This window comes from Vicia villosa, linkage group LG1 (assembly GCF_029867415.1).
Source record: "Vicia villosa cultivar HV-30 ecotype Madison, WI linkage group LG1, Vvil1.0, whole genome shotgun sequence".
Lineage (NCBI taxonomy): Eukaryota > Viridiplantae > Streptophyta > Magnoliopsida > Fabales > Fabaceae > Vicia > Vicia villosa.
In genome coordinates, this window is record NC_081180.1 from 162,961,444 (window position 1) to 162,972,613 (window position 11,170).

Below are 11,170 nucleotides of genomic sequence, written 5' to 3' on the forward strand. Positions count from 1 at the left end.
TTTATTGTCTAAAGATACCTCTGAAGCTCTAAATTAAAAACAACACTCCGAGGACATGCCAGGTTATATACACTTCAAATCCATTTCATTACCATGATGGCCTGTCAACTAATACACAATGTTTTGCACAAATGCGAGAAGTTCACCAAATTTTTAGGAAACCTAATGTAACAACCACATGATAAAATTTTGATTAAGAGAGGTGAATTGCATGTGTTGCATTGTTTTTATTAAAGCTTTAATTGTTTGCTATTATATACATAGAGAGAGGAAAATATTCAGGCACTTGAATCTGTTCTTAGAAAGAGATAAGGGATTCAAGCATTGAAAATGGTGTAGCTGAATATATTTTCTTCTCAAAGAAAATAAGGAATAATTTTAGAAAGTTAATCACATTATTGAAAAAGATGGATAGAGAGTTTAGAGTATCCCATTACTAAGTGAGGATCATGAGCTCACTACTTTGATTACAAAAATTGCTTAGATAGAGCCTACCTTTTGATCCTGAAAAAGTACTCGAAGGCAGTACTGTTAAATTCAATAAAACACCAACTGTAAAAAGCTTACCCATAATTCTTCCAAAATAAAGGTCATTATAAAAATTCCACGCAAGCCCCCATTGCAACAAATTATGATGTAGGTTCCACCACTTGGACAGACATATGTGCAACGGAGGCCACTTGCCTATGATCATCCATTGATCCCAATGTTCCATACTATTCATTCTAACAATTCGATGTGGGACTCAAATAACATTGTATCGATTCATTCTAAAGAATAATATAATCAAAGACCAGCTTCCATTCAAAAATGTATCATACCTATAATAATTTTAATTGATACTCCTTATTAATTTTTTAATCTTAAGTATCATTCTTTGACCGAAATTTTAATTGAAGGACAATTTTCAGAACCATATTATACTTTTGTAACTTACTACAATTTTATTTAGTCTTTTTTTTATCAAAGCCTAAGCAATTTATTTGATGCCTAACACCATGTTCTGCTGTCACATGCTTTCTGCTTTGTGTGTTTGCCTTCAGTTTCTTGGTTTTGAGCTTTTGATCATAGATGCTACATACTATAAGCTCTAAGATAGCTCGGTCGTCCACCATGCTCAGATATGCCACATATATTGCTCTCATGTGTGTGCAATGGATTGTCTCAATACATCAAACGTTCAGATCAGTGTTGAAGCATATGAGCAATGTTGTCATTCTAATGTTTTAAATTTAAGGCAGTCCTTGTGGTCGATGGAACTTCTCTTTTGTCTACATGGGACAGCAAGAGCTATGGTTTCTGTGCATGGGTAGGAATCACATGTAGCAATCAATCTTGCCACATTGAAATGCTTGATCTAAATGGTCGTCAGTTTGGTCCTTTTCTAGGTGAGGTTGGTGTATCATTGATGGAGTTGCGGCATTTAAGTATTTGAATCCAAGTTGGAGTTTATTTTCAAGAAGTAACTTTCGAGAATTATTTAGTTCTCTAAGTAACTTGAGATTCCTTGACCTTCAAGCTTCGTACTTTGACGGAAAAATTCCAAAAAAAATTTGTCTGTCTTTTGCAATTACAATATCTTGATCTTTCATAGAATGGCCTTGAGGGTACAATCCCTCATCAACTTGGTAATCTCTTTCATTTGCAGTACCTTGATCATAGTCGGAATGCTCTGGTTGGAACCATTCCTCATCAATTTGGAAATCTCTCACATTTGTAATATCTTAATGTTAATCGCAATGCTCTTGTTGGAACCATTCCTCATCAATTTGGAAGCCTTTAAACTTACAGGAGCTTTATCTTGGAAACAATCAAGGACTCAATGTTCATGACAAGAATAGTCACGTTGGAGGCGAGTGGCTTTCAAATCTCACTCTTTTAACCCCCACCTAGACTTGAGTGGTCTTCAAAATCTCTATTTTTCTTATATTTGATTGCAAATGATCGGTAATCTTCCAAAATATTTGAATGGGTGTTTAATGTCACCACCAACTTAATTGAGCTTGGCATTAGCAATAACATCCTCGAAGGCGCCAATTTATATGATTTTGCCAACCTAAAAAATCTTCTTGACCGGCTTGACTTATCTGGTAACTATGAAGCTTTAACACGTCAATCAGAAAGCGTGTTCCAGCACCAGACACATATCAGACAACGACACACGTACGACACGTATCAGACACGTTTTTGAAGTGTCCAGCGAAAAATAAAACTTAAAATATAACAGACACGGATAAGACACTATTTCAAATAACATACACATCAATCTCTCAAATTCTCGGAATTTTTTTAAAAAAAATTTACCTTTCATATTCCATTTCCCCACTAAAAAACAACATATATTCCTTGTTTTTTCATATTTTCTATTTATTTTCATCTTCTTTATTTGTTTTCATGTTTGCCGCATGCCGCTTCGCCGCACATCGATATTCCACCGTCGCAATTGTCGGTATTCCACTCTTTCTCTTCAGATACTCATTCTTTTTCTTTCTTAATTGAAAGTAATCAATTTAAAGTTTTTTTTAGTTGATAGAGAGTACTAGGTTTAAATATACATCAATTTCAATTCTCATTTTAGACTATTTATAAATTATGCTCATAAATTACATTATTGTATCATTATATCAAATATATAGCCATGTCCATGTCCTATGTTTTTTACATTAACAGTGTCCTCGTATCTGTGTCACGTACTCGTGTCCGAATTCGGGCTTCCTCTGGTAATGAAGTACAAGGTGGAACTAATCTAGAATCCCTTCAAGAAATATGTACCTTCAAGAAAACATATAAGTAGAAAAAAAACTTCAAGAAAATTATGTAGTAAAAAACAAGAAAAAAGTATTCTTATTACTATAAATAAAACTATTATGCAATTGCTATGAGGGGTTATTCTCTACGAGTCATAATACATAATAAGGTAGACTGAATTTTAAATATCAAATAAAGAAAGTCTTACATTTAATATTTTAAATCTCAAATAAATAAAGTATGTTAATCGAGTGGGCATCATCCCTAGAAAATACAAGTATTACATTTACATCATATACTTTCGTTCTTTTGTGGGTAATTCACTTGTACTAGTAGCTCAAAATTTAACAAGCTTCCAGAAATGTGGACGTGCCGGAGTGGTTATCGGGCATGACTAGAAATCATGTGGGCTTTGCCCGCGCAGGTTCGAATCCTGCCGTCCACGATTTTGTTTTTTATTTCCTATTCAGCAATCTTAAACAACATCATTTCCTTTTTCACTTCCTTAATCCCCACAAACAAAAACAACTAAACATGTTCCAAAACAACTCTAACAACCTATGCATTTTCCCTAACATCATTTCCTTTTTCACTTCCTTAATCCCCACAAACAAAAACAACCAAACATGTTCCAAAACAACTCTAACAACCTATGCACTTTCCCTCTTCAATTCAATCCCAAACCCAACTTCTCTCTTCCCCTCTCTCTGCCGTCTGTCTCTCCCTCTTGACTTCCACACTTTCCCCTTAATCCTCAAAGCTTCTTCTCATCTCCATTTACTCTCCCTCGCTCAGTCTCTTCACTGTGTAATAGTGAACAATCAACCTTTGATTGTTTGGAAACCATTTTTTAATTGTACAATAAAACTGTCGGAACCAACTTCAAGATGGTTGCTTGGCCCTATAAAATGACATGTGGAGTTGACAAATTACTTTCTTCCTTATAATCAATGTCTTCTCCAAGTTCTCTTCCCAAGATAAGATTCTCATATGCATCAATGTTGCGAAGAAGGATAAAAGGGATTGATTGTAAGATAGAAATGTTTGTCCCAATAACTTCTCTAAGCACACTACTCAAAGCAATGAGTTCATAACCTTCATTCAACAATATTCTCCAATGATTATATGATAAACTTTCTAATATTTATAATATATAATAGCAAGCAATTCATAATTCATTCAAAATAAATAATGCAGCATATGCAGCTAACTTCTCTCAATCAATGTGAGCATGTGGTAGAAACATGAGTTTTCCGGTTAAATTAGAAAACTTGTCACACTTGTGCCAAACATTCAGCATTATTAAACATCTCATCATAACAATGAAATGGATTTGACATGTCTTCTGTGTGTTGGTAAATAGCAAACTTCTTTAGTCACTTCGTTTCTAATACTATAAAATAGAATGCGTTGTTTTGGTCCAGATGTACCTATTGCCTGGAATGTTCCATTGTTGAGGAGCTAAATTATATACAATTTTTATTCTATTAATTGGTTGTGTGTGCATGAATGATATGTAAGAAGCAATAAGAAAACCAAGTCAAAGGTTATAGTAATGAACATGTATATCTTTCAATCTATTTTGTCTTTCTTAGATTCCAAGTCAAAGGCAACCAAATGGTTGAAAATGGCAAAGTTGATGCATAAGAGGACAATATCATGTGAGGATGAGAATTTAAATGAACTGCGATGTGTGGATGCATCCTTAAGAACCCTTTTACGCAAAGGTTCTGATGTTGCCAAGATGCAGGCTGCACATGAAAGTTTTGAAGCTTTGGAGAGTGCAATTGAATTGCTAGAGAAAGGTTTGAAAAGTGTATTTAGGCGTTTGGTTAAAACTAGAGTTTGTCTTTTGAACATCATGACTCAATAGTTTTCTGTGTCTTTAGTTTCTCCCCAAAGCAAGCATCCAAATTTTAAGGTTCTGCTGAGGATTGAAATTTTGTTTGTATAGATACATACAATTCAATAGTAATAGTAATAGTAATACATTACAATCAAATACAATGAAAAGCTTATAATAATTATCACTGCCTCTATTCATCTCATGTGCTTGAAGAGGAGATCAACTCTAACTTGAGTTATATGGAAGTATCCCAATCTAGTGACAATTGAATTTCAATACAAATGCAGCACATGAAACTACATGAATAAAAACTCACCTTCCAACAGAGAAGTTGTATTGAGCTAATTGATCTGTTCCATCTTTAAAAACCTCACCATTTTCATGATCAAAACCTACCATGGCTATAGCATACCAAACAATCCTGTAGAAGACAGAGAGGATTTACCTTAGTGTTATGCATGTACTATATACGGTTAAACTTAACATATTTAACATAAACGCCAATGAAATCAAATTAAACGTACATGCAACGCTACAATAGTAGTAGTGACAGCTTTATAAGATATTTGAAAATTGGTTGATTTACTTATTAAAGATAGTAAAATGGTAATTGCGAATTGAACAACATGTGGTTTCGTGGTGTAGTTGGTTATCACGTCAGTCTAACACACTGAAGGTCCCCAGTTCGAGCCTGGGCGAAGCCATAATTTTTTGTTTTTTCCATTCATACAAAACACTGCTAAGCTATAATTTGTTGTTTTTTCCATTCATACAAAACACTGCTACCTACTATTACCTTATTAAATAGGAAGCATACCACCAAGACCAGTAACACTCCACTGATAGAAATCCTTTTCAGACTTATACAACATATAAACTCCTTTTCAGACTTATACAACATATAAACTTTCAGACTCAAAAGACCGCCAAACTGCGACACAAAAACAGACCGCTTTGAAACGAAAAATTTGACAGCGCCACGGTCTCCACACCAAATGCTGCAATCGCCACCCGCCTCTGTGACCACGCCAAAACAGCTGGATAATGAACACCCCTACCAGCCCCCCTCAGACCAAGAAAGGAGGAAAATACTGAATAGGATTTGTCGATTCGAAGTTGATGATAACACGCTGTAAGTGAATCCAAAGAGCAGAAATTTCTACCAGTTAGCCCAAGTCAGCAGTTCCTCCTCTAGACATAACTGTACACAGAGCCTATGATGCAATTCCACAAACTTTATCTGTCGGCATCCAACATCCCAAGACACTCCCTAGGATGGGTGAATCATTGCGAAATGCTATCAGAAAACATCGTTGTTTTAAACCGGAGCCACTTCCAGGATAGGACTTTTGCTTCTTCAACCATTTTTTCAACGTTGATTTCCTCATTTCAAAAAATCTTTTCGTTCCTTGCCTTCCAAATTGCCCACACACGAGCGAACCAGATCACTGCTACCTTCGGGGACGCCCGATTCCCTCTGCTCAACAGCCCATCAAATTGCAAAAAGTGTTGCCACCCATCATTGTGCATAGCAGTATTGACTCCAAGCCAATGATATATGCTGCTCTACGTGCCTGCAAAAACTGGACACTCAAAAAATAGGTGAGATGCAGACTCTTCACTACCACACTCTCCCTCGCACCTATTCGTACCCTGGACAGCCCCTCCCCTTCTAGCAAGATTGTCTTTGGTAGAGATCCTGTTTTGAAACATTCTCCACACTAACCCCGACACTTTTGACGGCACTGTCTTGTTCCACACTTTAGACCATGGAAGACTTGAACTATTTTGAGGTTCTGACATTAACCTCTTGTATGCCTCTCCTTCACTGAATATACCTCTGCCTCTGATTGAGACCAGTTCCCTAAAGCTATCCGACTAATATCCTTCCACCATACTGAGGTAGCACTGCCCCCTGAATTTAAATCCCCATTTGTCGACCCGTATCTGTTGACCAGTGCCCTATACCACATACCTGACTTGACTAATCTAACTCTCCATGCCCACTTACCTAATAATGCCTCATTAAATACCCTCAAATTAATTCCTAATACCCAATCCACCCTCTTCAGGAGGCCTACACACCTTATCCCAGCTAACCCAATTAATTTTTCTCTCCTCCCCAGTTACCCCACAAGAATTTTTTGAAAATAGATTCTAATTTTGAGATGATACCTGACAGGGCTTTGAAGATAGAGAGGAAGTAAACCGAAAGAGAATACAAGACTGACTTTAATAAAACAATCCTACCACCCAACGACAAGTACTTATTCTTCCATTTTGATAGTCTAGATTTCACAGTATCCATCACAGAATTCCAGCTGCTTATCCTCTTCGAGTTCGCTCCTATCCGGATGCCGAGGTAGTTGAGCGGGAAGGAGCCTATTTTACATTTTAGAACCTTCGCTGCCTCTCCAATCCAACATGGAGGAACATTTATTCCCACCAAATAACTCTTTTGAAAGTTAACCTTTAACCCCGACATTAATTCAAACAGCAATAGATTTGCTTCTATTATTCTAATGTTCGCCCAACTCTTCTCACCTATGATCAACGTGTCGTCTGCGTATTGTAAATGGGAAAACCGATCTGCACCAGCATCAAATTTGTATCCCGAGTACTTTCCTATCTCAGTAGCTTTCTTCATCAATGATCTAAAACCTTCTGCTGCAATTAGGAATAAGAACGGGGACAGTATATCCTATTAGTTATCTCAGTAAATCCTACCCAACATTCATTTTTTATATAGAACAAACAAAGTAGATATCAAGTGTAAATTCTAAAATATTAACTATAGAATAAAAGTAGTATACTTCCTTTTTTTAATGAAAATCTACATGATAATGGTTCAACAATTCAGTAGCCACTACTAATTACCAACCAGGATGTTAACACATTTTTGGTTTTGAACCAGAATCATCAAGAGCCCGATAATGCTTGAAAGGAGATAAAATCTTACTTGGGTTATAGGGAAATATCAAAACAGACCTAAACTTCAACTATTATTGCAGAGCCCTCGGTGAAGAGGACTCTTCCAAAAACTAGTGTATGCCGCTAATTGTGACGCTGACACGGTATTCTTTAGTAAAAGGCGAAAGAATAGTTCGCTATGTCATCATCACACGGCTCCGTAATTGTTGACAATGATAGGTCCTTTCATTTTATATCTAATGAACATAGTTTCTTTAACGAAGTAGACGATGTGGGACTTTAGTTTGATACCCACTCACTTGACTCCTACTAGGACCTTTAATTACTAAAGTATCCCAATCTAGTGACAATTGAATTTCAATACAAATGCAGCACACAAAACTACATGAATAAAAACTCACCTTGCAACAGAGGTGTTGTATTGAACTAACTGATCTGTTCCATCTTTTGTTTTAAGTAATTCTTTAAAAACCTCACCATCTTCATGATCAAAACCTTCCATGGCTATAGCATACCAAACAATCCTGTAGAAGACAGAGAGGATTTACCTTAGTGTTATGCATGAACTGTAAACAGTCAGGCTTAACATATTTAACATAAACACCAATGAAAGAAGATATACAACACCCTCACCAAAATGTGTAAGCACACTGAGTATACAGATTGAAATCTTCTCATCTACAAGTGTTCCTGAATAAGCTGGAAGAACTCCATCAATTGGTTTTTTTTCCCTTCAGAGAAAAAGTTATTGTCTCCAGTCACTCTGCAAGAATCTGACACGTTAACTAAACCCTCATTTGCCCCATCGATGTCTTTGAACTCCAAGTACTGTTATGGTTTCCTTATACTATATAGGCTTGTAATTTTGTGCCCTTCAGAACACAAGTCTGGTGGGATCCTTTATCTTAGGGGAGACCAGATGATAAGTCCAGATTATTGCTGTTTGACAATAAGATTTATTCTGAGACAGAAGATATAGGATCCAGAATCCAAAGAACTATACAGTGATAGAAATTGAAAAAAAAAACTTTAACATTGAGAAGGAGGGGGCCGCGCGAACGCAGGCCCCCACAGCAACAAATTATGATGTAGGCTCCACCACTTGGGTAGACCTTAGGCTAGCACCCCTCCTAAGTGCAATGGAGGTCACTAGCCTAGACCATGGACCTTGATGATCATCCATTGACCCCATCCAGGTAAGTATTTTACAATGTATTACACACTTCTATTTTATACCTCATGTTCCGTACTATTCATTCTAACAATTCCGATGCGGGACTAAGATAACATGATATTGATTCATTCAAAATAGCATAAAAGGAAAAAATATCATTTGAGTATAACCGTAACAGCATTTTTTCAGAAAGATAACGTTATTTTTTAAATCTAAACTAAGACGTATTTGTTCCCAAGATTTAGTGCTTGAGTAGTATGTATGTACACAGTCTATACTATTAACTTAGTGGATCCACAATGTATACACATTTGCCCCCTCCATTAGGATCCAAATAGATAAAGTATGTATAATCTCATATTGATATATGAAATTCTTTGGGCTCCTCATTTTTCCTCTATCCTCTTTTTTTGAAACTAACTGAGATCAAATCTTACCATTCATATCAGTTTTTATTTAGTTTCAAGTTGAAGTTTTTAGTCTGGAAAAAACAGTGGAGGAGAATGAACCAAGAGGTTTGTGAGAAGTTTTTAGTCTGGAAAAAACAGTGGAAGAGAATGAACCAAGAGGTTTGTGAGGGTTACATATTGTCATTTCGTGGCTAGGTTATGTTACTACTATAATGTAATCAAATTAATTAATTATTGAACTAAAATTGTAGGACTTTACCCCAAAGGGAGTCCTTCCAGAAATTCTCAAAGGCTTGAGTTGAACCCAAGCCTAAGAGGGGGTTTGGAAATAGTTTTCAACCAGCAATAGACGCGCCTCGGTTAGAACCTCACTAGCTGCGTCATTAATGTGGGCTAGGTTATATATAACTTCAAACTTATCTAATTCCTCTCGTTATTAATGTGGGACTAGAAAGTACAACGAATCAGCACCGAGACAATTGAATTTCAATGCAAACATAGCACATGAATAAGAACTCACCTTGCAACAGAGGTGTTGTATTGAGCTAAACGGTCTACTCCATCATTTATTTAAGTAAGTCTTTAGCGACCTCGCCATTTTCTTGATCAAAATATACCATGGCTATAGCATTCAAAAGAATCCTGTAGAAGACAGAGAGGCTTTACCTTAGTGTTCGGACGCAAGACAACAGGTTATGCATGCCATATAAACAGTTAGACATAACATACTTTATTCAAAAAAAAAAAAAAAAATACCAATGAAAGATGAAACAATAAAGTACTCCTCATTGCACAATGTGATCAATTTAACTGTTTCAAAGAAACCCCGGGCCTGGATCCACTATCAAACATCTCAAGATTAGAATTCAATTCCAATTAGGTTTCACAAGTTAGTTTAGCTGTAATATGCATTCTAAAAAGTTGAATACATAATCTGATCTTCAATGTCAATTTCTCTCTCGAATTCTTTTCAATTTGATCTTCATTCACTAATATGGTATAAGAGCTCAAAAGAGCACTGGGCTACTCATTCTTCACCATGCCTCCAACGACCGTGCTTGTTAATGCCATAAATCAAAATATTCAACCTACTGATCATACACAAAATCCATACTACAAGCATCCTGCTATAAGGACTCCAGCCCCTTTTGTCACTTCTCTTCTTGATGGTAAGAAATACCATTCTTGGCCGCATTCCATGAAGTGTATGATTATCATGAAGAACTTAAATTAGATTTTTGGTTTAATTTGCGTCGTTATCAAATCGTTTCAATCCTAGTTATGAAGCTTGGCTAAGATGGAACAATCTTGTCCATACTCGGATCGAAAATTCAGTCTCTATCTATCATGAAGCATGTGATCTATATGGATGTTGCTGCACCGATTTAAGGGGAAAATATCAAAGGTGTGTCTTTTATTCCATTTGTCTAAAGTTGCATATGCAAAGTGCTTTGAATATGATTTTCAAAAGCCATCTTACAAAATTCTCAACCTTATTTTCTCACTTTTAAAATGCTAAAAAAATGATTTATTAAGAAAAGAATTATATTGTTTTACCTTGCTTGGTTCACATATAGAAGATGGAAGCTTCTTGCAAGTGGAAATGGAAACAGGAAAAAAGCAACTTGCTCGGTTTTCTTCTTCAAAACATAGAGATTGCTGCTCCACTTATCAAAATCATAACGCACTAAAAATTTCTAGCAGCAGTAGGAAGACAAAACGTTTATCCATTTTTTCCTCTAATTGTTGTTTTGGTAAAGTGTTTTAATTTATTTCCTGGACTTGTTGCCACGTAACTAACTATGTTCAACCCAATGATGCACTTTAACATTGTCACCTGGGACACGTTTTGAAGCTGATGGTTGATTTACTACATATACTCCATTTCATTTTGATTATGTATAAATAAATAAAAACTTCACAATGTATTTATTAAGAAAATTAATTCAGTTTTATAATTTAATTTTTGTATTTTTTATATCATATTGTTATTATAAAATAAAGAGAAAAAAAGATAAAGGGATGAGAGAAAGATGAGAACAATTTTGTATTATTATCGGT

The 11,170-nt window shown here is 35.7% G+C and overlaps 1 long non-coding RNA gene, 5 other non-coding genes and 1 pseudogene across 9 annotated transcripts; 3 read left to right on the forward strand and 4 right to left on the reverse strand.

Annotated features, from left to right (window-relative positions):
• The first annotated feature begins 131 nt into the window (after nucleotides 1-131).
• Nucleotides 132-4,609, forward strand: LOC131658578 (uncharacterized; annotated as a pseudogene).
• TRNAS-AGA (transfer RNA serine (anticodon AGA)) lies at nucleotides 3,112-3,193 on the forward strand. The gene has a single exon. It is a non-coding gene; the product is annotated as a tRNA-Ser (tRNA).
• Nucleotide 4,610: 1 nt separating the features above from the next.
• LOC131644570 (uncharacterized) lies at nucleotides 4,611-10,925 on the reverse strand. Of its 4 annotated transcripts, XR_009296554.1 has the most exons (7): nucleotides 10,667-10,925; nucleotides 9,866-10,484; nucleotides 9,630-9,751; nucleotides 8,159-8,464; nucleotides 7,927-8,049; nucleotides 5,391-7,261; nucleotides 4,611-5,015 (listed from the first exon to the last, which is right to left on the reverse strand). It is a non-coding gene; the product is annotated as an uncharacterized LOC131644570 (long non-coding RNA). The 4 variants fall into 4 exon arrangements; XR_009296553.1 differs by lacking the exon at nucleotides 9,866-10,484 and having other exon boundaries at nucleotides 5,391-7,258; nucleotides 10,667-10,922; XR_009296552.1 differs by lacking the exon at nucleotides 9,866-10,484 and having other exon boundaries at nucleotides 10,667-10,921.
• Nucleotides 5,225-5,298, forward strand: TRNAV-AAC (transfer RNA valine (anticodon AAC)). The gene has a single exon. It is a non-coding gene; the product is annotated as a tRNA-Val (tRNA).
• LOC131645292 (U5 spliceosomal RNA) lies at nucleotides 7,606-7,722 on the reverse strand. The gene has a single exon (XR_009296924.1). It is a non-coding gene; the product is annotated as a U5 spliceosomal RNA (small nuclear RNA).
• LOC131645277 (U1 spliceosomal RNA) lies at nucleotides 8,569-8,729 on the reverse strand. The gene has a single exon (XR_009296910.1). It is a non-coding gene; the product is annotated as a U1 spliceosomal RNA (small nuclear RNA).
• LOC131645289 (U4 spliceosomal RNA) lies at nucleotides 9,361-9,509 on the reverse strand. Its single transcript, XR_009296921.1, has one exon. It is a non-coding gene; the product is annotated as a U4 spliceosomal RNA (small nuclear RNA).
• Nucleotides 10,926-11,170: the final 245 nt, after the last annotated feature.